At 44.0% G+C, this 27,477-nt stretch overlaps 1 long non-coding RNA gene across 1 annotated transcript; it reads right to left on the minus strand.

Moving 5' to 3' along the window:
* Nucleotides 1–24,115: 24,115 nt before the first annotated feature.
* Nucleotides 24,116–26,983, minus strand: LOC134965435 (uncharacterized). The gene is made up of 3 exons (XR_010188359.1): nucleotides 26,147–26,983; nucleotides 25,007–25,103; nucleotides 24,116–24,757 (listed from the first exon to the last, which is right to left on the minus strand). It is a non-coding gene; the product is annotated as an uncharacterized LOC134965435 (long non-coding RNA).
* Between the last annotated feature and the right edge of the window lie 494 nt (nucleotides 26,984–27,477).

A 27,477-nucleotide genomic window follows, 5' to 3' on the forward strand; every position in this document is an offset into this window, starting at 1 on the left:
CAAGGCAGGATACTGGATCAGACACTGGATCAGACACTGGATTCCTGGACAAGAATGTTTCAAGGCTGGAAGTAGCTAGACAGAAGCTATCACCGGCGTCTGTGTAATGCACTGAGACAGAATATAACAAGGATTTCTTCCAATCACAGCAGGGACCCTAATTAATTATGTCGTGCAGCTGCCCTGCTGCATGACTCCAAACTGACAGTTGCAATTAACAGACAGGTGAGGCTAAACACATGGAAACAGGCTGCAATTACACAGACTCACCACCGGCGGCAAACAAGAGTCTTCTAAACCAGAGCAAAGGGAAATCCTGGCCTGCAAGAGAACTATAACATAAAATACATGAACAGGAATGAACCACTGCTTGTGGTTCATAACATATAGCAGCAGCGTATATCGTCACTGGAATTACTGATGACACAGTACACTACCACTGGTCTGATGCAGCCCAACAGGTTGTTATAATTTTTATACTGCAGCAGTGGATATATATAACAGCAGCATATATTGTCACTGTAATTACTGATGACACAGGACACTACCACTGGTCTGATGCAGCCCAACAGGTTGTTATAATTGTTATACTGCAGCAGTGGATATATATATAGCAGCAGCGTATATCATCACTGGAATTACTGATGACACAGGACACTACCACTGGTCTGCACAACACAGCACCACTTTATACAGCTACACTGAATATATGGCAGCAGAGAACACCAACACTGTGAATGGCTGGACTGATACAGCACAATACACTGACTACAATGGACTGGTCTGCACAACACAGCACCACTTTACAGCTACACTAGATATATGGCAGCAGAGAACACCAACACTGTGACTGCCTGGACTGATGCAGCACAATACACTGAGTGACTACACTGGACTGGACTGAGCAGCACAACACTTGCCACCCCACTTTCCTGCCACAACACACACAGACACTGAACACACTGAGGACACGTCCTCTCACTCTCCGAGACTGGAGTGAAAATGCGTGGCTCCTTATATGGATTCCAAATCCCGCGAGAATCCGACAGCGGGATGATGACCTTTTGCCGAGTTCGGGTTTTCGAGTCAAGAGGGAAAATCCGAGCCTGGCTCTGATCCGTACTCGGAAGGCAAAGTTTTGGGGGTTTGGTTCTCTGAGAACCGAACCCGCTCATCTCTAATATATATACAGCATCTCATGTGGGAAGGGGTATCATAGCAAATGCTTTCACTGGGCACCGGGCTCACCTTATGCCCCTTTTTGAAAAATATGGGGTGGCAGCAATGCTTTTTCTGGCTCAAGGCACCAAAATGTCTAGTTACAGTTCCGGCATGTGTGTAGGCCACACTGTACATGTGCCATAATGGTTTTGTGACAACGGTCACAGAGAGGATTTTTGGTAGAGTGAGTGACAGGCATAGGGTATTTGGAGCAGTAACAGGGAATTGTAGCAAAGATGCAGATCTGTCAGGACCATTTTAGGGGCCTGTGTGAGGCTGCAACTGCAATCCCATACACATCATCGATGGTACCATTGAATGTTAACCTCATGTGAAACCATCCACAAGGTATCCATCTAAGGTTTTACCCACCAATGTTTGACTACACTTTACCATTCAATGGTCTGTGGGACAGTTAGAGCCCTGGGGTGATGCTTTGTGGGGGCTTCAGGGGGCAGAGCTAATCTCCGTGTAACAGGAACCTTGAGGAAAAAAAAATTGCTGTTTCTGCATCACCAGTGGTGGGAAACCATCTGGTTCTCCCCATCGATGATAAAAGTATTGTAAATCGTGCATAGACTATCAGTTATTTCTATCTACTGCCCTGCAGCCAAGCAGGATCTTCTGCCAGGCACATCTATGTAGTGTACAGCAAGGGCTGGATTAACAATGGGACTGATGGAGCTGCAGCTCCAGGCCTCCCATTGAAAATAGGCCCACAGTATCCCCTGCAGTGCAGCCAGTGTTGACAGGAAAAAAAAATCCTGTCATCAACTACAGCTCAGCTCACTCACTTCCCAGCTGTCCAAGGCTGCATTGCCCATCCACCCTCACCCCACCCAGAACCTGCCAGCTGAAGTCCCGTCCACCCCACAGCCTGTCTGAAATTCTACTAACCAGAATATGCCCAACACTCTGCCCCTGGACCTGCCGAACACACCAGGGGGGTAATTCTGAGTTGATTGCAGCAGGAACTTTGTTAGCAGTTGGCAAAACCATGTGCACTGCAGGGGAGGCAGATATAACATGTGCAGAGAGAGTTAGATTTGGGTGTGGTGTGTTCAATCTGCAATCTAAATTGCAGTGTAAAAATAAAGCAGCCAGTATTTACCCTGCACAGAAACAAAATAACCCACCCAAATCCAACTCTCTCTGCACATGTTATATCTGCCACACCTGCAGTGCACATGTTTTTGCCCAACTGCTAACAAAGTTCCACTGCGATCAACTCAGAATTACCCCCCAGGCCCGTGGGTCTTCCTCTCCCTCCCCTGTTTCAGTAAGTGGAGTTTGTGTTAGTAAGTTTATCAGTGGTGTGTGTGTGTGTGTGTGTGTGTGTGTGTGTGTGTGTGTGTGTGTGTGTGTGTGCATGTGTATCAGTAAATAGTGTCTTTCAGTAAGTTTATCTGTGTTGTGTGTGTTAGTAAATAGTATGGGGTGTCTGTGTCAGTAAATGTGTCTGTGTCAAAAATGGGTGTCTGTGTTGGTAAGGGGTGTCTGTATCAGTAAGCAGTGCCTGTGTCAGCAAGGTGACTGTCAGTAAGTGTCTGTGTCAGTAAGGTGTGTTGGTCAATAAGAAGTGTCTGTGTATATAAGTGTGTTTGTGCCAGTAAGTGGTGTCTGTGTCAATAAGTATTTGTATCAGTAAGGTGTGTCAGCAAGTGTGTCTGTATCTATGTGTCAGTAAGGGTTGTCTGTGTCAGTTATTGTTTCTGTGTCAGTAAGTGTTATCTGTGTCAGTAAGAGGTGCCTATCAGTAAGTGGTGTCTGTGTCAGTAAGGGCTGTCTGTGTCAGTAAACGTGTCCCTTGAGCTCTCAGTGCCCTGTCTACTCTACCAGGTTATTACTAAAACCCTCGTCCACTCACTGGTCATCTTCAGACTTAACTACTATAATCTCCTCCTGTCTGGCATCCATGACAAATGCCTCTCTCCACTCCAATCTATCCTCTATGCTGCAGCCTGGCTCATCTTCCTCCCCAAATGCACTATGTCCCCCTCCGCTCTCCTATAAGCCCTTCACTGGCTTCCCTTCCCTTTCAGAATCCAATACAAGCTTCACACAATCATTTACTAAGACCTTATTTACATCCCATTTACATCTCTGACCTTATCTCCCTTTATATTCCCACCTGTCCTATTTGATCTACTAATGCACGCCGCCCCTCCGGCCTACTGATTACTTCCTCCAACTCCTACCTCCAAGGTTCACGTGCTGCTCCCTATCTCTGGAATTTTCTACCTCTCCCCCTCAGACTCTCCACCTCTCTACAAAACTTCAATACTCTATTTTGCCCCATCTCTGCTCCTATTTCCTGTCTGCTCTGTTATGCCCTGTACCTGCTCTCCTTTTCCTGTCTGTTCTGTTTGTCCCAATATCTGCTATCCTTTCCCCAACTTTTCTAATCTTTCCACATCTGCACTGTTTTGCCCCATTGTTTCTCCCTTTTCCACCTTCTTTTCATGTTGATATATTAAAGAGACATGTTTTACAGCCTATTAAATGGCTGTCACTGCGATGCTCTCTGTAATATATGGTGTTCACTGTAATGCTCTCTGTACCATATGACTGGCGGTTAGTGCAATACTCTCTGTATCATATGTTAGTCACTGGTCATTGATGCTCTGTATTATATGGTGGTCACAAAATTTTCTTGTTATACTGTAGCTCCACTATTAAGTGGTTAAAGGTAGGCATTAGCTATGACCTCCATTGAGATAGCCAAACAACACTGGTCACACCCCCACATCACACCACTGCAGCCGTTGTCGCACTTCCTGCTGAGGCACACAATAGGCCTTTCATAACTTTCAGCTCCAGGCCCATGTGGACCTAAATCTGGCACTGTGTACAGCTCAGGGGCTTTTTAAGAGAGGAGAGGTCCCATGCACAGCCTCCATTGCGGGGCCCCTCCTCTCCAGCAGCAAGTACACTCTGGCATTATGTCAGAGTCTACTGCACATGCGCAGGTCTCCGGGAACAAGGCACCCGCGACTTGTTCCCGGGAGATATCTTCAGTGCGCATGTGAAAATCACTCAGAAATGGCTGCGGCGGCCATATTCCAAGTGATTTGTGTCCACAGTGCAGGGCTGCTGCCGTGGGACTCTGGATAAGTAAGTATAATATATGGGTGCAGGGTGAGCGGTGTGGGCACCTTGCACCTATTATCGAAATGTCTATGGCACAGCCAAAGGCATTTTGCAGGTCTGTTAACATTAAAAACGGAACGCCTGTCCCTGTTGGACCTAGCAGTGCTAGTAGGCAGGGGTGATTTTATTTTAAATGTACTAAAAAAGAAAAGTGACAGAACCTGGCTGATATAAATGGCAGCGCTCTTGTGCACATCGCACTATGTAATCAAATAACTCCTAAGAGGTATAACTCAACGACAGCTGGAATCACTAGTTGCCTTGCTCTGAGCTAGATAAAGTGTGCTTTGTATTTATTCACCACAGTATGTGATGGCTACAAGATGCTGCAGGAGATGAAGAAGAAAAAAAGTGATTCAGTGGCTATAAACGATATTAGGAAATATTTTTCTGCTTAGAGAGCTGTAGTAACATTGATTCGCAAGTATGTTTCCTAAGTACAGAGAATTCTCCATAACTGCAGCAGTGGAAGCCAAGAAGAAAATCTGACCAGCTTCAATCCAGAACAGATGTTTTAATCAGAGTTCTCCTGATGGAATATCATTTAAAACCATTGTAAACATTTCCTTTATAAAAATGTTCTGGTGTTACAAATGGTTATTTGGGCATTTAACACTTTCTATGCCATCGGTGACATCATGATTTTAGTACCGGGAATGCTGTTAAAGTTCATATAGTATAATGAGTAACATCTTGATTAGAAGGACATCTGACAGCTCTGCAAAGTTCCATGACCACTATAATGCATGTGGCCTCTAAACGTAATACGTCATGGTATTCTTTACAGTTTCTAATAACCCAACAATGTACACTTAATTAACCTTTATCTACATGCAATGTTATTCTAATTACAAGTTATACCAATAGCAAAATAAAATAAGGCTACAAAAAATAAGTTACTCAATATAATACCTTTGCAAGTTGTAAATAAATATAGGGACAAACATATGTCATAAAATATATCCCATACTAAAAAACATAAAATAGAAATCATCTAAATTACTACTGTAGACTGGAATGAAAGCCCAGATGTGTAGCACTTTAATCATCATATTATATACTTGGCTGCATAGAAGTATGGCTTCAGAGGTCTGCTTGTTGGCCTCCAGGATGCGTGTGGAACTTATTTATTCCTTACTTCCTTAACAGTTATAACTACAGAATAATTATTATTATTTTTGCCCAGTATTCACAACTGAAAGAGAGGGGAAGAGGCCACAGTTAAGTTGCAGGGATATTCAGGAAAATGAAACAAGTACATTTACAGAGGAGAAGGTCCTAACAGAACTCTCAAAGCTGAAAGTGGACAAATCTATGGGGCCAGATGGGATACATCCAAGGATACTAAAAGAACTTAAAGAGGTGCTGGTAGCACCATTGACAGAATTATTCAACCAGTTATTAGCTACAGGGGTAATTCCAGAGTACTGGAAAAGAGTTAACATCGTCCCACTGCACAAAAGGTGAAGCAAGGAAGAGGCAAACAACTATAGACCAGTGAATCTTACATCAGTAGTAGGGAAATTGATGGAAAGACTCTTAAAATAAAGAGTTGTACATTATCTCAAATCCAGCAATATATAGGGACCAAAACAGCATGGATTCACTAAGGAAGATCATGTCACACAAATCTTATTGACTTTTTTGACTGTGTGACTAAAGTGATGGATTAAGGTGGAGTCTTCGATATAGTTTATCTAGACTTTAGAAAGGCTTTTGACACTGTTCGACATCGCAGACTGCTAAATAAACTTGAAAGTTTGGGACCGGATACTAGGGGGGAGATTCAAATGTTTGAAAAGTCAGTTTGGAGTCTGTTTATCGTATCTAATAGACAGGAAAAAACAGACACCCAACCGACTTTTCAAACATTTGAATCTCCCCCTAGGATTATTGAATGGATAAGATCTTGGTTTCAGGATAGAAAGCAGAGAGTTGTGGTAAATGGAGTGCATTCACAGGAGGGAAATGTTACCAGTGAAGTACCCCAGGTATCTGTATTCGGACCAGTGCTTTTTAATATCTTTATTGGTGACATTGCAAATGGCATTAAAGGATTAACGGGAAAGTATGCCTCTTTGCAGATGATACAAAGGTATGCAACAGGATAGACACACCAGGAGGGGTAAAACAAATGACTGAGGATCTAGGTAGACTAGAGGAATGGTCAAGAGTGTTGTAATTACAGTTTAATGTTAAAAAATGCAAAATCATGCACTTGGGTCTCAAAAATCCAAAGGCTAAATATAGTATTAATTAGAGATGTGCGGCGGGCACTTTCCGTGTTTTGTGTTTTGGTTTTGGATCTGGAACCTCGCTCGTGTTTTGGATCTGGATTCGTTTTGACAAAACCTCCCTTTCGGGTTTTGGTTTTGGATCTGAATGATTTTTGAAAAAAACATCAAAATAGCTAAAATCACATAATTTGGGGGTAATTTTGATCCTACGGTATTATTAACCTCAATAACATTCATTTCCACTCATTTCCAGTCTATTCTGAACACCTCACAATATTGTTTTTAGGCCTAAAAGTTGCAACAAGGTAGCTCTATGACTAAGCTTAGCGACACAAGTGTGCGGCACAAACACCTGGCCCATCTAGGAGTGGCACTGCAGTGGCAGACAGGATGGCATATTAAAAAAACAAGTCCCCAAACAGCACATCATGCAAAGAAGTAAAATAGGTGCAATGAGGTAGCTGAATGACTAAGCTAAGTGACATAAGTGTGCGGCACAAACACCTGGCCCATCTAGGGTTGGCACTGCAGTCCCCACTGCACTAATAGCGGATACTGGATGCACGTCTAACACCAACATAGCTGTCAAGGCCTCAGTTATCTGCTTTGCAACAGGATGACTGCTGTGATATTTCATCTTCCGCGCAAAGGACTGTTGGACAGTCATTTGCTTAGTTGAAGTAGTACAAGTGGTCTTCCGACTTCCCCTCTGGGATGATGATCAACTCCCAGCAGCAACAACAGCAGTGGCAGCAGCAGCAGTAGGAGGAAGTGGTTCTTGATCTTGCCTTATTTTATCCACCAAATTTTTGTTCTCCATTATATTTCTGGAGTTATATAACAAAATGCAGCACAGGAGAGCATACCTCTACACAACACACGGCAAACCCTGTACAAATTATTTGGATTAAATATTAATAACCCCTTTATTTGGAGTAAATAATATACAGCACAGGACAGCACTACTGAGTTTATATGGCAGCACCACTGGACTGGACGGCAGTATCACTTGATAATGTCAAATATTACCTTTAAACATGTAGCTATATACCACTACCGTGAAGCCGTAATGGCCGCTAGACCACGTGCACGTGCTACGCACTTTGCACGCTATTTGCGTACAGAGACCTGCACGTGGTACGCACTTGGCGTACGCACGCTGCGCTGTGTGTACGGATTACACACAGCGGGCGCACACACAGTGGTTAACCTTTTTAAACCTTGCTAATGAAACACAGTGAGGATACTTATACTTTAAGCCTTAATAATAATTTAAGCCTTAATAATAATTAACCTTGCTAATGAAACACAGTGAGGATACTTATACTTTAAACCTTAATAATAATTTAAGCCTTAATAATAATTTAAGCCTTAATAACCAAGTACTAGAAAGATGTGACGATTAGAACCTTTTAAACAATGTGTATGGTGTTTGAGCAATTGAGACGCTAAGAAAACCCTTTACAGTCACTAGTGAAAACACAAGACCTGGTTTGGATTTAAAAACCACTCCGGCTCTAACACCTTCGTGGATGATTCTTTAGAGTAAAAAGGGAAAAACAGTACAGCTTATACACTACAAAACTAACATCAAAATCTAAACAGAATGACAAGGAATATACATGAACAATAACGAACGATCGCAAACAAGAGCGGACAGAATGAGAACACAATGAGAACAAATGGCGAACAAAATGGATAACAAAATGGCTACAGAGAATAATACATATGTGGGAATGATTTGCAAGCGCGTCCTGGATCCAGCCCTCAGCATTCAATGAGAAAGCCTTTCAGAGAGAGTGAGTGACTGGCCCAGGCAATGGTGGTCCTTATATACACAGCATACAGTAACAATACAATGGTCCCTATAATCTCATTGTTCATTGGACACAGGAATGTGTCTCTGCATTATAACAAAAGGTCATAGGTGGGTTTGAACAGGTGGGCTGTGTCTTTCTCCAACTGCTCAGGTGGGAGGTATCCTCAGGATTCCCGCCGCATGGATAATGAACAGCAAATACAGTAAATGTCCATAAACTACTTTTGTACATAACTATACGCAGGAGCGAGCGATCCCTTCCTAACTAGCATCGGAATGTTACTCATAAAATACCCTACAGCTGGATACTAAACACCACCTTTCAACCTTTGTCTGACCCTTCCTATCATGCAAAGAGGAATCTCTCTGTCCAGGAACAGTTTAAACTAAACATACTTACTGACATTGTCTAGGGGAATATTTACTACAATATACACTATATGGGTTAAATATGTTATAATCGAGTCGCACTCTAGACGATTACAAACTCTACCGTAAATGCGCATACACCGCACGTGATTGCCGGAGCGATCTTACGCAAATTGCGGATATGTGCACGCACGGCAGAGCGTGTGCACGTGCAGCGGGCATGTGCATGAGGGGTTAGTACAAGGCATATGTATCAGGATATTTTTCGACTTTGACAGTCCACCCTTTGGCAGTCAACAATAACTGCCACTATCTAAACAATTAAGCAGAAAAATATATATAAAACCGTGAAATACCTATTTATGATTGGGTGTGGGGAGGAGAGGAGAAGGTGGGAAATGTATGACCTAGTGTATGTATGAAATTCGTGTCTGAGGGGTTTTTAAAATGTCCATAAAGTTAAAGTCTCTAAAAGTTCATCAAATGTCTGTGAAAGAGTTCATCAATGGTCTGTATAAAAGGTCATCAAAATCTTCTTCCGAGTGGATGTCTTTTTACCTTGGAGAAAAACAAAGGAGAAACGGGTGAAAGAAACGGACCGTGGAATCACGTCTTATCACAACATTGTCTCGATTGATGGGTCATAAATTAAACCAGTTGTTGTTACAATGCCCTCGCTCCTTAAACTCATCAATTTGGTACTGCGCTTGCAATTTATTAAAATCCGAACACATCTGAATATCAAACCAATCATTATGACAACTCCTTGGATACATACGAGAAATTTCCCTACAGTAACGATAACATTTTGAGCCCATTCTCCTAAACCTGAGAACCAATTGCGTGGGTTCAACCAGGATACCCAGCCGGTCAGTTCATTACTCACAGAAGTAAGGGTAAGGTTGTGCCTCCTTCGGAACTCCCACTTCAATTGCAAGATATCGTCCATCTTTTGATCTATGACCTCGGTTGGGTCATCAGTGCTGTTTGTGATATACGTACAGCACTTTACACCATACTGAGTTGCTAGGGTGACACAATACCCGCCTGTCACTGCTGTGATGTAATTTAGAACCATCCTGTGCTGGATCAGTTCCGTTTTGTAAGCTTGCAATTCTCTCCCAGTATACCTGAAGGTGTCATCATACATCTCGGTGATATTGTCTATCAGGTTCGCTAGCGCGGTAATATACCTAAAATTTATAACTCCTCTGGCGGTACGGGTGATATCTAGCGCGAGTAGGAGTTGAATCCCGGTGGATTGGTGGATCAAATCAGAGGCTGCATGCTCTGTCCTATCTATAAGGTGTCTCTTTACAATGTGTTCGTAATGGGTGTGAGTGTAAGGAGCTTGAGCATTGCGGTGAACGTCTTTCATTCTATTATGGGTAATGGTCATTACTTCCGGTAACAATCTTCCAATGTAACACAATCCCTCTGAGTTTGGGGCAAGCCACTTATACGCCTTCCTCCCACATATGAAATATGCATCATCGGGGAGGTGTTATGCACACCAGTGCCTGCAGGAATGTACTGGTGTCTGAACTGTTATGCACACCAGTGCCTGCAGGAATGTACTGGTGTCTGAACTGTTATGCACACCAGTGCCTGCAGGAATGTACTGGTGTCTGAACAGATAGGGATGCAAAACAAATGAACTCACAGACAGACTGGGGAATATGACATTACGTACACAGAAGGTGATAAAGGTAACAAAATAAACACAAAGAGAACAGAGAAGCCCAGAGGCTAAGAAACTGGGTGTCTCCCTAGTATTAAGAATGCTCAGATGGAAAAAGCAAGATGTTGTGTTTTAATGCGTAGAGAACCCGAAATGCTGTTGCTAAGGGCAACAGCAAAACCCTAAAGGGTTACCAACGGGTGTGGCAGTAAACTCCTTGGTCAGAGATGGAATGATAGACACAAGGAGAGTCTCCACAATCCTAATCCTCACTTGCAGTGCACAGGTTCAGCTTACTGCCACTAAACTGACACCTGAACACCTTGCACAGTGAGACAGGATTTAGGCAGGCAAGTCTGAGAATACAGCCGCAAACTTGCTAAGTTCACAGAGTAGCAAAAGAACCCCAGCAAGTTAAACGACTGACTCCAGTCTTACTGCTAGGTCTGGATTGGCAGAGTGTAGTACCAAATCCCAAGGCCTATATGCAGTAAGCAACAACAAATACAAAGCTACACAGTACTGGCTAACTTTCAGGAACTAACTAACCAACAAAGATTCAGCAGCATCTGCTTAACCTGAGAAGAGGCCTTATATAGCAGGTGCTGTCCACGCCCCACTCAGACCTCACAGACTGTGAGCACAAAAACCAGCACCGGATCCCCTGCCGTGCACAGAGCCTGTAACCACTGCACAGCAAAAGACCCGAACCGGAGTATCAGCTACGCTCAGGTTACTCCGCTAGCACTTGTCTCCCGGTTGCCATGACGACGTGGCAGCACAGAGCAGGAGACCCTAACAGGAGGACATATGGGACAGAATATGACATCACCATATTACAAACCTTCCAGGTGAAAAATCCTATCCCTAACTCTCTCATTTGTCTAGTACACGTATCAGGCTGTATGATATGCGCACAGTATCCTGGTGATACTTCTCCAACTCGCATGGTCCTACTTCCTAGAGTGTACCTATACTGAAAATATCTCCCACCGTTGGCTATTTGGCGTATAAGCTCTGAGTCTACGGGCATTCTATCGGCTCTGTGTGAGAATGTCATGGTTTGGTTGTTCCATGTCACTTCCCAATTTCCCGGCTTTCGGGGATTGGAAATGTTAAAACATGTTAAGGACCTATCCACATGATATTGGTGGAGCTTCAAACTAGGAGGCTTAGAAATATTAAATTTCTTGTCCACCGGTCTACCATCCCTTAATTCAAGTACCTCATCTATCGTTAAAGCATATTGCACTAGTCCTGACTTTCTATGACCTTGAGGTACTTGTGAGCACACCCAGCATTCCGTTTGGTTTAAAACCTTACCCACTAATGAGTTATAGTCACTCAATGGATGACGGTCCATGTTGATATTAATGCTGGACTGACATTTCTGGATGCACCCGTCCTCAACTATATTTTCACAATTCCTACTGATACAATTCTCTTCAGCTAACAATCCTTCACAATGTATCTTAGTGTCATGGCTACCAGATCGTTTTCTGATACTAGCCTTTGCTCGGTGATTGTGTTGCTCTCGGAATTCTACGAATCCATCCTGGTCATCAGAACCCATTCCAGATCCTTTCTCGACCTCTCTGGTACTCTCACCGAAACAGACTGCTCTGGTCAACAACAGGGTCAACAGGAAAACACGGAATGCAGTCTCTTGGGGCAAGTCCATCTTGCAGGAGGAGAAAGAAAGAGTTGTAATGGGGGAAAGAAAATAATTAGGAGGGAAAGAAAACTTGGCGCGACAACCGCCTCTGATCCTGTAGATCTCTGTGCTCACGTGCCGTGACAACAGTCCTGCCTCTCAACCTTCCCGGAACAGACACTCCAGTGATATGGTTTCCTCCACACTCTGCTCTTTGTCACGGGCTTTCTCTGGGTCAGCGACCTTCTTACAGTGGGATGAGTGGACCCAAGTCTCTCTCTCTCGGCAACCTTCAATGCTGTCGTGCTGGTCAGTAAGACTTGGTACGGTCCTTCCCAACGGTCAATCAGGCAACCTGATCGTAGAAAATTCCGAATCATTACATAATCCCCAGGTTAAATGTCATGACAATTACTGTCTGGCAGATCAGGAATCACCAGCTTTAGATTGCTATTCTGATTCCTCAACTGCTTGCTCATCTTAACCAAATACTTTACAGTGACTTCATTGTTACATTTCAAATCATCCTGGGGGTCAATCATTACATGGGGTTGTCAACCAAAAAGAATTTCAAAGGGGGACAGATTAAGAGGGGACCTGGGAGTGGTTCTGATGCTGTATAATACAAGTGGCAAAGCTTCTGGCCACAACAATCCAGTTTCAGCCATCACTTTGCTCAACTTGTTCTTAATAGTGCTGTTTACTCTTTCCACTTTCGCACTTGCCTGTGGGCGGTACGGAGTATGCATCTTACTATTAATTCCCATTAATTTGCACATTACCTGAAAGACTTCACCTGTAAAATGGGTACCCCTATCACTTTCAATTATCCTAGGGATACCATACCTGCACACAAATTCCTGCACAATTTTCTTTGCAGTAAACGTAGCGGTATTTGTGGCAGCGGGGAACGCTTCAACCCAATTTGAAAACACATCAATACAAACCAATACATACTTTAAATTTCTACAAGGTGGCAATTGTATGAAATCAATTTGTATTACCTGAAAAGGGCCGTCCGTTGGCGGGATATGGGATGGTTCTGTTGGTATTGCCTTTCCAATGTTCTTCCTCAAGCAGGTGAGGCATGTCATTGCCCTCTTACCCGCATGGGAAGAAAATCCTGGTGCACACCAGTAGGCTCTTACCAATTTGCACATACCTTCTTTGCCAAGCTGAGTCAGCCCATGTGCCGCCTCTGCTAAACTTGGAAGGTATGCTCTGGGTGCCACTGACTTACCCTGTCCATCTGTCCAGAGTCCTGAGGACTCCTGGCCATATCCTTTTGACGTCCAGACTGCCCTTTCCTGTGGAGAACACAAATTTTGCATTTCACTCAATTTCTGTGTGTTGACGGTATTGAATACCATCAGTTGTGTGATGTCTGTCTGTATGGGGGTAATGGCTGCTGATTTAGCAGCTTTGTCTGCCCGGCTGTTACCAAGTGACACAGGGTCTTGGCTGTATGTGTGGGCTTTACACTTGATAACAGCCACTCTGTCAGGTTCCTGTATCGCTGCTAGAAGTCTTTTGATGTGGGTTGCATGCGCCACGGGTGTGCCAGCTGCCGTCATGAAATTTCTGAGGCGCCATAGGGCCCCGAAATCATGCACTACTCCAAAGGCATACCTAGAATCTGTGTAGATATTGGCTGACTTACCTTTCGCCAATTCACACGCTCTGGTTAGGGCGACCAGCTCAGCAACTTGTGCTGAGTGTGGTGGGCCCAGGAGTTCCGCTTCTATGGTACCTTTGTCATCTACGACTGCGTATCCAGTACACAAGTCTCCCGAGTCCGTCTGTCTGTGGCAACTACCGTCAGTGTAAAAAGTAAAATCTACACCTTCCAGTGGGTTGTCACTGATGTAAGGCCTTGCAGTGAAATTTTGGGTCAAATATTCCATACAATCATGTGTGTCAGTGTCTGTACTAAATCCTCCTTCACCATCACTCTCATCCCCCACCCTTTGTGCCTGTCCAGGCACACCTGGGAGATACGTTGCAGGATTTAGTGTGCTGCATCTCCTTATGGTGATGTTTACAGGGGCCATTAGTGCTAATTCCCACCTTGTAAACTGTGCAGATGAGACGTGTCTGGTTTGGGCAGAATTCAGTAAGGCTTGACACTGCATGAGGTGTGTGGATGGTCAGGTTGTGTCCTAGCACTACATCTTCGCTTTTACTCACTAGCAATGCTATCACTGCAACACTTCGCAAGCATGTGGGGAGGGATCGTGCTACCGTGTCTAGCTGAGCGCTGTAGTAGGCTACCGGTCCTACTGGCATCACCATGCTTCTGGGTTAAAACACCTGCCGCACACCCAGCACTTTCCGTTCCGTACAGTTCAAAGGGTTTCCCATAATCTGGCATACCTAGCCTGCGTTAGGCACTGTTTGAGTCTCTCAAATGCCAGTTCGGACTCATCTGTGTGCGAAATCCGATCTGGTTTGTTCGATGAGACCATCTCTTGTAAAGGTAAGGCCAATATGGAAAACCCTGGCATCCAGTTGCGGCAGTACCCACACATTCCTAGGAAAGTGCAAATCTGTTGCTGGGTTTGTGGCAGAGTCATGTCGCGAATCGCCTGTATTCTATCAGCGGTGAGGTGTCTCAGTCCTTGTGTCAAACAATGTCCCAAATATTTTACCTTGGTCTGGCATAATTGCAACTTATCCTTTGAAACCTTGTGTCCCGTATCAGAAAGATGAAACAGAAGCTGTTTCGTGTCTCTCAAGGACGCTTCGAGTGAATCAGAACACAGCAGTAAATCATCTACATACTGTATTCCTACTGATCCGCTCTCAGGTTGAAAGGATTGTAAACAATCATGCAAAGCCTGTGAGAAAATACTTGGGCTGTCAATGAAACCTTGTGGTAAACGAGTCCAGGTGTACTGTACTCCTCTGTATGTAAATGTAAACAAATATTGGCTGTCAGGGTGCAGAGGAACCGAAAAGAAAGCGGAGCAGAGGTCAATCACAGTGAAAAATTTCGCAGTGGGAGGGATTTGCATAAGGATGACAGCTGGATTTGGCACTACGGGGAATTGGCTCTCATCTATTTTGTTGATCCCCCTTAGATCCTGCACTAGCCTGTAACCCCTCCCCCCACTCTTTTTCACGGGAAAGATGGGACTATTGGCAGTGCTGGACGTCCTAACCAGAATGCCCTGTTGTAGCAAGCGCTCTATTACTGGGTAAACTCCTAACTCCACCTCTGGCTTCAGAGGATACTGTGGGATTTTTGGAGCTATCCTACCATCTTTTACTTGAACTACTACAGGAGCTACATTTGCCATTAATCCAGTGTCTTGTCCATCCTTGGTCCAAAGTGACTCCGGTATCTGGGAAATCATTTCCTCTACCTTGGATGGACACCTATCTGTAACAACAGTGTGTGACATTAACCTTTGTGGGGAGTCTAGCATATCCTGCACTTCCTGAGCGTGATTCTCGGGTATATCTAAGAACACACCTCCAGGAGTACAATATATGACACACCCCATCTTGCACAGTAAATCTCTCCCAAGTAGATTAGTCGGAGCCGATGCAGCTAGCAAAAAGGAGTGCTTGGTCTGCAAAGGCCCTATCATAATCTCTGTTGGTTTGCTTAAAGGGTAGTGTTGTACTACTCCTGTTACTCCCATGGCTGGAACTGTTTTACCAGTGGTCTTCATACCCACTGTTGAATTTAACACTGACTTGGCCGCCCCCGTATCTACAAGGAAAGGTAGAGATCTACCAGCTACATCAATTGTGACCTCGGGTTCACTTCCAAGGCTCGCAATTAATTTCACTGGCTGCAGACTACAGGTGTGGCCCCACCCCTATTGTATGTGGTGACCTCCCCGCAGCGCGCTGGCAGCTACAACATGTGAAGGGGGTAAATGGGAATTTTCAGAGACTTGCCAGTCTCTTCTTGGTGGGTACCTTCTTGTTTCCCCTGCACGTGGCTCATAACTCCGTCTCTGTGGTCCCTGATCCCAATTACGTGTGTCATGTCGTTGTCTAGGGGGTTGATATACCTTATATGTGTCTTTAAACATACAACCTCGTGCAATATGTCCTTCTCTTTGACAGTAATAACATGTTATCACATTTGACTTACCAACAGGGGTCTGGGGCTTAGGCTGAGGTGGCTTTGTTGTAAGGGCTTGTATACTTACTGCCATCAGCTTATCGCCCTGTGACTCCCTGTGTCTCATGATGTTCCGATCATGCTCAATAGCGGTCTCTCTCAAAGCAGCCACCGACATACCTCTCCAGTAAGGTTGAGTGGTCTGTACCCTTGTCCTCAACACTTCCTTTTAACCATCCATTAATACAGAAACTGCTACTTCCCTATGGTGCACATTTGTCTTAATGTCTTCTATTCCAGTGTACCTAGCCATTTCCTGCAGTGCCCGATGGAAATAATCAGAAGCAATTTCACCTTCTTTTTGTCTTATGGAGAAGATTTTGTTCCACTTGACAACAGCTGGGAAATATACTCCTAACTGCAGGTTGATCCGTTTTACATTGTCTTGATTGTACTCATCAACCTACAATCAGTGATAAATCTCGCAGAGTCGATATTGGGGGGCAAACATGCCCTCAGCAATGTCCGCCAATCTTTGTTATTGGGTTCTGCGGAGTTACCTAGTTCTTTAATGAACCTTTGGCTTGCAACTAGATCTTTCCTAGGATCAGGGAATTCAGACATCATTGGAAAAGGGACAATGCATTGCAATGTTCCTGACGGGAGTGATTCCCGAAGCGTCAGTTTTTCCATTTGGGACTGCAATTACCCTGACAGGATCAATCACATCACTCTGGGTTGATTCTACAATGTGTGGTGTAATTGTTTCTGCAGAATGTACAGTACCGTACTTACCTGCGGACACGACCTCACCTGTCCCTCCACTAGGGGCTTTTGCTACTCCTCTTACTGGTTGGGCCGTGCCCACTGTAGTCTCTCGTATGGTGGCTGCTAGAGAGAGTGCAGATATTGTGGTAGGCTCATCTTCCTGGTCGCAGTCCTGAGGGAAGTTTAAGACAGGGTACAACTTGCAAGGGTTAACATTAGCATCAATACACTTATCTACTTTACTCTTATCATTAATACATTTATTAAGTGCACTTTTATCATATACCAGTATGCCATTCTCTGTAGCCACTTTCTCTCCTGTTATGTATGGTGGTGGTGGTGCGGTAGCTATCACTTTCCTGATAGGGTTGGAACCAGCTGCTTGAGCTAATCCTCGTTGTATCTCACCTTCTTGTTGCCATAACTGTAAATAATCATAATGTCTAATCCGTTGCTTGCCGGATTTTATCAGACATATCCTTCTCCTTAAATTTTGCAAAACCTCAGGATTAAAACTGCCTACCCTAGGGAACTTCTCCCCATCGTTCACAGTCATACGTTCCCACTTATTGCATAAAACCTCGGCATGTGATCCATATTTTTCACACATTATATACTTCGCCGACCCTACTGGCCGCGGCATTATATCAACCTGAACCTTGGTTGATCGTCCCTTACTTGAGCCACTGGCCCCCATTCTTTGCAGGTATTGCCTTCTCAGCGAATTCCTACAAAAACCACGTTCCCAGAGGTAAGGCAACGGTGAAAGTTCAACGAGTGCTTTCACACACTCTCGCCCACGTCGACCAATACGCCCACACACTGCCTCAGCGCTGGCGTACTCAACCCAGGGCCCCTATGTAACCTCTATTTACTGGGGCGTGTGGGAGTATGCTACCTTTCCCAGTAAATATCAGTTGCTGGAGAATTCCTGAGTGATCAGCGAACCTCCCTTAAAATAAAAAAAACCTACACAAATCACGTCAAAGTGTACAAATAGCGTTTATGATCCCGCAAAGCGTACGCAAATTGCGTAATGGGTATCAAGGTAACCAACTAATGCACACAATTACATGCGGTACAGTCGCACTGCGTATAAGTAACTATTACTTATCCGCTGAACGACCAGCGGAATCGGTTGTTTAGGCTGCGAAACCTTCAGCCGGAGCGTCTTCTCAAAACGGGCCTATATGGGTACTGCGCCAACCCCCGGGGCTGCGCTCACTACCTCTGACCTTTCTTAAGTCAGGGTCTTCAGAGCTTTGTTACTTACCCTAAACGGATTTCTAACTTTGGCGGACCTTTTGGTCTGCTGTACTACTAATTGCTCCTTTTACCTTATACACTGTTAACGTGAGATGGCCTTCTCCCACGCCACCACGTGTTCACTTCACGGGTGTCCTTTGACGAGATCTCGATTTCTGGGGTTCACACAAAAACCTTTATTTGCATATACACACTTCTTTCACTTCATATACACTTTGATTTTTCTGTACAGAAAATTTCTTTCACTCAGGTAACACAGGCTAATCCCAGAGGTGATGCAATGAGAGAAGGATCTTTTTAAACTAGAATTTTGGAAACTGAACAAATTTGTGCTATTATCTCGTGGCTTCCGTATCGCCTATTAAAACAATGCTATCGTGTGATCTGTATTTAGTGGGCGTATCTGTACGCACGTTGCGTAATTTACGCCACATGTGTAGGCCTTTGCGTTGCATACGCTGTCTCGCACTCGGTCAGAAACACGTGTACATAGGCCGGATACGTCCGCAATAACACAAAATAACACGCTTCTATAAATGCAAACGATATTTAACTATAATCGTTTACCAAGCACCACACAGTATCTCCTGTGTAACCTTTATAACTGGGTCAGGCTGCGTGCGTGTTTAACAATTACTCTCTTAAGTATTAATCTTACTTTTAACTAAATAGCAACAAATTTTCTCAGCACGTGGTCAATGCTAATGGCAAACAAGAGGGTAGATATGTGAAAATACACAAATGAAAATACAGGTGTGTGCGTGTGTTGCGTGTGCAATTTGCACCAATACAGAAATTAAAACAGATTTAAAAGACAATAGCTTAACGTTCTTACCTTTCGGATCCGGATCCCACCAGCATCCCTACAAACCAAGCGGAGCAGACGCTTATCTAATCAGCACTACCGTATCCCCGACCACCGAACGGCTAACAGGGGATACTACCTTCCCGCCCTTTGCTGATGGATAAAGTCTGCCTTGTCCCGCTAGGCTGTGGATATGAGGAGGCCCGGACGATGCCCCCAATTGATAATGTCAAATATTACCTTTAAACATGAAGCTATATACCACTACCGTGAAGCCGTAATGGCTGCTAGACCACGTGCACGTGCTACGCACTTTGCACGCTATTTGCGTACAGAGACCTGCACGTTGTACGCACTTGGCATACGCACGCTGCGCTGTGTGTACGGATTACACACAGCGGGCGCACACACAGTGGTTAACCTTTTTAAACCTTGCTAATGAAACACAGTGAGGATACTTATACTTTAAGCCTTAATAACCAAGTACTAGGAAGATGTGACGATTAGAACCTTTTAAACAATGTGTATGGTGTTTGAGCAATTGAGACGCTAAGAAAACCCTTTACAGTCACTAGTGAAAACACAAGACCTGGTTTGGATTTAAAAACCACTCCGGCTCTAACACCTTCGTGGATGATTCTTTAGAGTAAATAGGGAAAAACAGTACAGCTTATACACTACAAAACTAACATCAAAATCTAAACAGAATGACAAGGAATATACATGAACAATAGCGAACGATCGCAAACAAGAGCGGACAGAATGAGAACACAATGAGAACAAATGGCGAACAAAATGGATAACAAAATGGCTACAGAGAATAATACATACGTAGGAATGATTCGCAAGCGCGTCCTGGATCCAGCCCTCAGCATTCAATAAGAAAGCCTTTCAGAGAGAGTGAGTGACTGGCCCAGGCAATGGTAGTCCTTATATACACAGCATATAGTAACAATACAATGGTCCCTATAATCTCATTGTTCATTGGACACAGGAATGTGTCTCTGCATTATAGCAAAAGGTCATAGGTGGGTTTGAACAGGTGGGCTGTGTCTTTCTCCAACTGCTCAGGTGGGAGGTATCCTCAGGATTCCCACCGCATGGATAATGAACAGCAAATACAGTAAATGTCCATAAACTACTTTTGTACATAACTATATGCAGGAGCGAGCGATCCTTTCCTAACTAGCATCGGAATGTTACTCATAAAATACCCTACAGCTGGATACTAAACACCACCTTTAAACCTTTGTCTGACCCTTCCTATCATGCAAAGAGGAATCTCTCTGTCCAGGAACAGTTTAAACTAAACATACTTACTGACATTGTCTAGGGGAATATTTACTACAATATACGCTATATGGGTTAAATATGTTATGATCGAGTCGCACGCTAGACGCTTACAAACTCTACCGTAAATGCGCATACACCGCGCGTGATCGCCGGAGCGATCTTACGCAAATTGCGGATATGTGCACGCACGGCAGAGCGTGTGCACGTGCAGCGGGCATGTGCATGAGGGGTTAGTACAAGGCATATGTATCAGGATATTTTTCGACTTTGACACACTGGACTTATACGGCAGTATCACTGGAATTATATGGCAGTACCACTGGACATATACGGCAGTACCACTGGATTTATACGGCAGTATCACAGGACTTATACGGCAGTACCACTGGACATATACGGCAGTATCACTGGACTGGATTTATACGGCAGTACCACTGGACTTATATGGCAGTACCACTGGACATATACGGCAGTATCACTGGAATTATATTGCAGTACCACTGGACATATACGACAGTATCACTGGGCATACACAGCATACCACTGGACTGGATTTATACGGCAGTATCACTGGACTTATACGGCAGTATCACTGGATATATACGGCAGTATCCCTAGACATATACGGCAGTATCACTGGACTTATACTGCAGTACCACTGGACTTATACAGCAGCACCGGGACACCACCACTGGACTGATGCAGGACAAAACAGCACCACTGCAATGGACTGGACTTATACAACAGCACTGGACATATGGCAGCAGGGGACACCACCACTGTGACTGGACTGATGCAGCACAAGACACTACCACTGTACTAATGCAGGACAACACAGCACCACTGCACTGGACTTATACAGCTACACTGGACATATGGCAGCAGAGGACACCACCACTGTGACTGGACTGATGCAGCATAAGACACTACACCGGACTGAGCAGCACAAGACAGCACTGGAATCGCCACCCCACTTTCCCGCATAGACACTGAGGACGGAGACACGTCCTCTCGCTACACTCTTCAATTCCGTAGTGAAAATGGCGACGCACAGCACCTTATATGGAATCCACAACTCGTGAGAATCCGACAGCGGGATGATGACGTTTTGCCTCATTCTGGTCTCCGAATCTGGCGGGAAGTCCCGAGCCGGGCTCGGGACATGAAGTTCGGGGGGGGGGTTCGGTTCTCAGAGAACTGAACCCGCTCATCTCTAGTATTAATGGCACTATACTGGAAACTACTGAGGATGAAAGGGATCTAGGAGTCACTATTTCAGGTGACTTAAAGGCAGGTAAGCAATGTAACAAAGCAATGCGGAAGGCAAGTCAGATGCTTGGCAGCAGGGGTGTATCTAAGTGTCCGAGCGCCCCTGGCAAAGTAAGGGACTGGCGCCCTCCATATTTGAAATAGGAAAGGTGCATGTGCAAAAAGGGACATGATCTTATGTGAAAGAGGCATGACCATACAATAGTTCCCCCAATTCAAATTACGTTAAACAGTAGTAACCCTTATACACATCATGCCCACACAGTAGCAGTTCCCATTACACATTATGCCCACACAGTAATTCTTATAACACTGTGGAGATATCAGCAGTGCCTGGCCAGGCTGAGGATGCAATGCCACCCAAGGCCATGTAGTATAATCAAATAGTAGTGGAAAGAAACGCAGTGCAGTGCACTACCCAGTGGTGCAAGTAGATAAAAAAAATGGGCATGACCAATTAAAATGTGGGCATGTTACACATATGACTCCAATACTGCAGTGCCAGATACACATATGCCCCCAATAGTGCCAGATACACATATGCCCCCACAGTGTCAGATACACATATGCCCTCACAGTGCCAGATACACACATGCCCCAACAGTGCCAGATATGCTCGCACGGTGCTAGATATGCCCCACAGTGCTAGATATACCCCCACAGTGCCAGATACACATATTCCCCCACGTTGCAATATATATATGTATATCCTCTTTCCCTAGCCAGGAGTCACAGTGGCATGATGTTAGGTTAGCTTTTTATAGGATCGCAGGCATGCCAAATGTCCTGAGTATTATACACTGCACGCACATCGAGCTGAGACCACCTAGGGCTAGAACACATGTGTTCCTCAATCGCCACCACACCTATTCAACCAATGTGCAGGTGGTTTGTGATGCAAACATAAAAATCATGAGCATTGTGGTCGGCTATCCTGGCTCATTCCATGATTCCTTCATCCTCAGTCAGTCATCCCTGTGTGCAAAGTTTGAGGCAGGACGAATGCCAGAGGGATGGCTGATTGGAAGGTACAGATTCCTCTGGTTACTTCTTCAATGCCCAAGTAGAATTATGGTCACGTTAACTTTAAAAAAAAAAAAAAATTGTCTTACAGGGGACTTATATGGATGTTTCTCCTGGCTTCTGACTCCATTGTCGTTTCCTTATAGTTCTGCAGAGCTCAATTATAAAGATGCACATCCACTCGATCTGTGATAGAATGTTCACTTGGGCTATTAAAATCTAGGTTCCATTATTTTGATAGATTGGGAGGGACTATGGAGTATAGTATTGTTAAGATCTGTGACTTTGCGCACTGCTACTGCATGTTGCATAATCTGTGCCTAAATCAACCACCTCCACCAGATTATGCAACGCAAAGAGAGCAGGCAGGGCTACTGGTTTCATCTGGTAACTATGTGAGCACAGAGAGTGGGAGTCAAGTTAGGTCATCGGTGATAAAACAACTACTTCACAGTTCTTCACAGAGCTGATCACACTGCCGTGATCATACTGCCGGCTCCCCGCACAGCTTTGTCTGCCTAGGGGCCGAGAAACCTGTGTAGAAGTACAGAATCCGCAGTGAGACCTGTGATTGCGCCAGCTGAAGCACAAAAACTGCTCCCAAAGCCCTTTAATACATTCAGGTAAAACTAAAATAATGTGAAAAGGGTGTGAAAACACCCCTTTTCACATTATTTTAGTAAATAAAATGTTACTAAATATGCCCCATAGAGATAAAATGGGTGTGGTTTATTAGATCTACACTAAAAAGGTCTACAGTCAATAGGTCTACCACTAATGGTAGACATGCATTAGGTCGAAAAGGTCAAAAAGTCGCCAAAATGTCGACATAAAATAGGTAGACAGTAGAAAAGGTCGGCAGGGTCAAAAGGTTGACATGGAAATGGTCGACACAAAAACACAATTATTTTTTTGGGGGGGTTTTGTCACTTTTCTTCCACAAACAAACCCCATTAGTGTACCTCGTCCCCTCACATGGCTTGCTTCGCACATCATGCTTCCAGCAAAGTTACTATTCCCAATCGTAGTCCACGTGGCTGGTAAAGTATGAAAAAGTTTAAACAAAAAACTTGTGTATCATATGCGTGTTGACCATTGTCATGTTGACCTTTTGACCCTGTCGACCTTTTACGTCTTGAACTTTTGACCCTGTTGACCTAATGTATGTCTACCATAAGTGGTCTACCTATTGACTGTAGACCTTTTTAGTGTAAATCTATAGACTGGATAGCAAGATAAAGTATATGAATGTGTTTGTCTGATACACTTTCACTGATACAGTATGTTAGTGCACTAACACATTTGTAACCCGTACACCAAATCATATTACAATTACAATAAACTAACTGCATGTGAATAGGCTTCACACGTCACAAAAAATATCTGCAAACAAAAAACTGATGTACAGTACAACAGGTTTTATTTGTTCACTGCCACCATATATTATTACTCAAAACACATTAAGTGGTGTTTATTTTTTTTTAAATTATGGCACAATTTGCTCTTAGACATAAATACAAATAATTTTGGTTGGTACTACCCATAAAAATAACAATAAAACATAGGAATTTGTCCAGCTGAACAAATCAGCCAAGAATGCTTTTGTCAGCGTAAAAATACTGTAAGTTTAAAGTACACATACAAATACTTACAATATTAATGATGAAATATGCAATAATCAGGCCAACATAGCCTTAAATGCTTCAAACAACACAATTTTCCAAACAATGTTTTATATGCAGCATTGTTTTAACATTGTTTTGGGACACCACAACAATTTTTTTAATTATTTTTAATAAACTCACAAAACTAGAAAATATTAACTGCTTTTGTTTAAGCACACAAATTAATGTTAAAAGTTTTTTAGAGCAAGCATAATAATGTCATTGTAATAGGTTAATTACAGAAAATGTTGTCAATGTCTTCTTTTAGGTGAGCAGCTAGGGAACGATGAGGAGCGACAAGGACCAGTACCACCACCTCTAGCCTGGGTCCCATACCTGGGTGGCGTTGGTGCAGGTGAAGGGTGGCCACTACTACTGGCCCAACTTGATGCCTCAGTGAGGCGACCAATATTTTGTTGTGCTAAGGTTGTTACATTTTCATTCATCTCCCCCGATTTACCTAATAAAGGTAAAGTTTTTTTTCAAAAACCAAACAAATACAAGAAGGTCTACAAATACAAAAATGGCTGTGTGGAAACATATATATTGACATAAAACTATTTCACATTTCCAGCCCAACAAAAATTTACTATGAAGTATTTTGCCGATTTTGTGTACAATGCTGATTTATTCCAAGCCAAATTTGCAAATACACAGAGCCCAGTAAGTAACCAAATATGAGAAAGGTTAGCATTAGCACATTACTCACCCTGCTCTTGTGGGGCATCTGTGTCCTGTACATGGAGCGTCTGAACCACTTCTGGGGTTATTATATCTCATGGTGGCTCTTCGTACTCCAGCCACTCCTGCTGAAAGGAAAAGCCATCAATACTCTGCCCTTCAGCATGGACTCTGTGGTCATCTTACACTTCATGCAACATTTTATGTCATTGAAGTGCTATTTGCCCACCTCCACAGTGCACTTCAGTGTGCCAAAGCAGTTAACCTCCACCATGATCTGGTGCCACAGAGTAGACTTCCTCTGGCTACTGGTCCTGGAGGAGTAGCAACCATAGAGGTATTTAAAATGGCACATGACTCCCTTGACCAGGGCCACATTCTCCTCATATTTAAAGTGCACAATGGGTCTGCTTTGTCTTGCCCACAGACACCTCATTATCATCATCATCATCATCATCATCCCACTCTATAGCAGCAACAGGCACCTCCTTCCCTACATCGGATCCAATCAAAGAAAAAAAAACTCCTCCACCACATATCTCACACATACAAAACACTGTCACAGAACAAACACAAATAATGACAAGACAAAACTTAAAATGACACAGGACAAAAACAAGACAACACAAAAAAACAAGACAGCTTTCAATCCCAGGCAACAATCGCAAAATTAACTCTCCTCTCCAACAACAGTGCAACCACTTCAATCACACTCCACCACAAGCATCACCAATGCACGTGGTCCGGTGGTTTGTGGGCGTATTTATATAGCAACATGATCATGTCACTGTAGAATGCTTTATTCTGACCAGTTGGAATGGGCTGAGGTCTCATTTCAGGAACTTGTGACACTAAATTCAGGAGCGACTAACGGTGCAAGTGGCGGCGTGTTTGCATTTGTGTTTGAGTGCAACTTGTGATGCATTCTACTATGAATTCTGCAGCGACTTCCCATATGAAAGCACTGAAATCGACACAAAGCGCATACGCCACAATGTGACTAAACATAAACACACCTTCCGAAGACAAAGACATAAGTGAAAATGCTGGATAGTAAATGTGCGGTTTTTGGTCCAGTAATAAAGGGCGATTAAGGGCGATTTGCTTAATCACCCAAAAGTGATTCTTAGTAAATTTCCCCCTAGTAGCCCTAACCTGCTATACTAACCCATAAATGCTATTCTAGCAGGATGTAGTCAAAAGGTCAACAATGAGAATGTCCACAGGTACCGTAATGACAGGCAACATGCCGACATTTTCAGCATTCTCAACATTAGGGTTAGGCTGTGGGCAGGAGGATTAAAGTTACATTGCAGGCACATGGGTTAGGCTACAGGTGGGAGGGTTAGGGTAAGGCTGCGGCTGCGAGGGTTAGGCTGCAGGCATGAGGGTTATGGTTAGGCTGCAGACACAAGGGTTAGGCTGCAGGTGGGAATGTTCGAGTTAGTTTGGGGGTGCAAGGGTTAAACTGCGGGCACAAGGGTTAATGTTAGGCTGCAGACGGGAGGGTTAGGCTATGGCTGCGATGGTTTGGGACTGGTCGTGCGCATGAGGGTTAGGCTGCAGACGGGAGAGTTAGGGTTAGGCTATGGGTGAGGGCTAAGCTGTGGGCTGGAGGGTTAGTGTTAGGCTGCTGGCATGAGGGTTAGGCAGCATACAGGATAGTTAGGATTAGCTCTGTATGCGAGGGTTGGGTTAGGCTGTGGGAGGGAGGGTTAGGCTGTGGACACAGTGGTTAGGTTGTGGGTGTGAGGCTCAGGCCTTTGGGTTGGAGAGTTAGGGTTAGGCTGAGGGTTTGAGGGTTTAGCTGTGGGCAGGGGAGGTTAGGATTAGGCTGCAGGCATGAAGGTTAGCATTAGGCTGTGGATGTGAGGGTTCGGGTAATGCTTTTTTAGGCTGTGGGTGCAAGGGTTAGGCTGTGGGTGGGAGAGTTAGGGTTAGGCTGCGGGTGCGAGGGTTAGGCTGTGGGCGGAAGGGTTAGGCTGTAGGTGGGAGGGTTAGGCTGCTGGGGTGACAGTTAAACTGTGGGCGAGATGGTTAGGGTCAGGCTGTGGGTGCAAAGGTTAGGGTTAAACTGCAGATGGGAGGGTCAGACTGTGTGCGCAAGGGTTAGGGTTAAAGAATTTAACCAAGGTTGGGATCAGGCGCAAAGTGGGTTGTTGTTCTAATTCTGCTGCTGCTATAGAAACAGGATTAGTCAATCCTGTGCGATAGCCAAAAACAATACACAATAATACAAGATAGCAGTGCTTGGCGTGAAAAGCAGTGAAAATAAAATGGAAATGGAAATAAAGTAAAATTGTGGTACATAAAGATGGATGGATTGAAAGGTCAAAGAACAATTATTTAATAAAAACAGGTTGATTGCATACATTTAGCTACAAATAAAATACAGAATAAAAACATCAAGAATCACCAGTTAGAGCTGCTTAAATGGTAGTGTCCGTTCCTTAATAAACATGGACTGCAGATAGATGTAAGGAATAAATGATTAATGGC

Source organism: Pseudophryne corroboree, chromosome 10 (genome assembly GCF_028390025.1).
Source record: "Pseudophryne corroboree isolate aPseCor3 chromosome 10, aPseCor3.hap2, whole genome shotgun sequence".
Classification (NCBI taxonomy): domain Eukaryota; kingdom Metazoa; phylum Chordata; class Amphibia; order Anura; family Myobatrachidae; genus Pseudophryne; species Pseudophryne corroboree.